This window comes from Hevea brasiliensis, chromosome 3 (genome assembly GCF_030052815.1).
Source record: "Hevea brasiliensis isolate MT/VB/25A 57/8 chromosome 3, ASM3005281v1, whole genome shotgun sequence".
NCBI lineage: Eukaryota > Viridiplantae > Streptophyta > Magnoliopsida > Malpighiales > Euphorbiaceae > Hevea > Hevea brasiliensis.
The window spans coordinates 84,201,787-84,203,047 of record NC_079495.1 but is presented as its reverse complement, the minus strand read 5'-3'; positions in this window follow the sequence as shown (position 1 = coordinate 84,203,047).

The following is a 1,261-nucleotide window of genomic DNA, read 5'->3' as shown; positions in this document are numbered from 1 at the left end:
ACCCAAAAAGAGCTGAATTTGAGACAGAGGAGATGGTTAGAGTTGATAAAAGACTATGATTGTCTGATAGACTATCGGCCAGGGAAAGCTAATGTTGTGGCTGATGCCTTAAGTCGCAAGACTATGGCAAGTCTACGGGTTACTCCTTTGTCTTTGGTACATGAGTTAAGATCATTGCATGCCAGCTTAGAGATTAATAATGATGGGTAGACAGCAGTTGCATGGCATGTACAGCCAGTGTTGATTGATCAGATTAGAATGGTTGCTCAGAATGATCAGAAGTATCAGAAGTTGATGGAAGAAGTCAGGCAGGGCAAGAAACCAGAATTCTCAATCAGAGATGACAGTCTACTGCTACACCAGGGCAGAATATGTGTTCCCAATGATGTTGAATTGAGGAAGATCATTTTGAAGGAAGCACATGAGTCTCCTTTTTCCATGCACCCTGGTGGCACAAAAATGTATAGGGGGCTAAAGGAGCATTACTAGTGGATGGGTATGAAACGAGATGTAGCAGAGTTTGTATCCAAATGCCTAACTTGTCAACAAGTAAAGGTAGAGCATCAAGTACCCACTGGGTTGTTACATCCACTACCAGTGCCCGAATGGAAATGGGAAAGAATAACGATGGATTTTGTGATGGGACTTCCGAGGACACAGAAGAGTCATGATGCAGTATGGGTCATTATCGACAGACTAACTAAGTCTGCTCATTTTCTGCCAGTCCGGGTGGATTATAGTTTGGAAAGATTGGCCAAGGTATACATAGATGAGATTGTGAGACTGCATGGAGTGCCAGTATCCATCGTGTCAGACAGAGATCCTAGGTTCACTTCTAGATTCTGGGGTAGTCTTCAGAGAGCCCTAGGAACTAGATTGAACTTTAGTACTGCATTCCACCCACAGACAGATGGCCAGTCTGAGAGGGTAATTCAGATCTTGGAGGACATGCTATAGGCTTGTGTGATTGAGTTTGAGGGTAGTTGGGATACACACTTGCCTTTGATTGAGTTTGCTTACAACAACAGCTACCAATCAAGCATTGGAATGCCTCCATATGAAGCTTTGTATGGCAGAAAATGTAGAACCCCGTTGTGTTGAGATGACGTAGGTGAAAGAAAGATGATTGGACCCGAAATCGTTCAGCAAACTGAAGAGAAAATCAAGGTGATTAGAGGTCGACTTAAGACTGCATCAGACCGTCAGAAGTCCTACATTGATTTGAAAAGAAGGGATATTCAGTATGCAGTGGGTGAGAAAG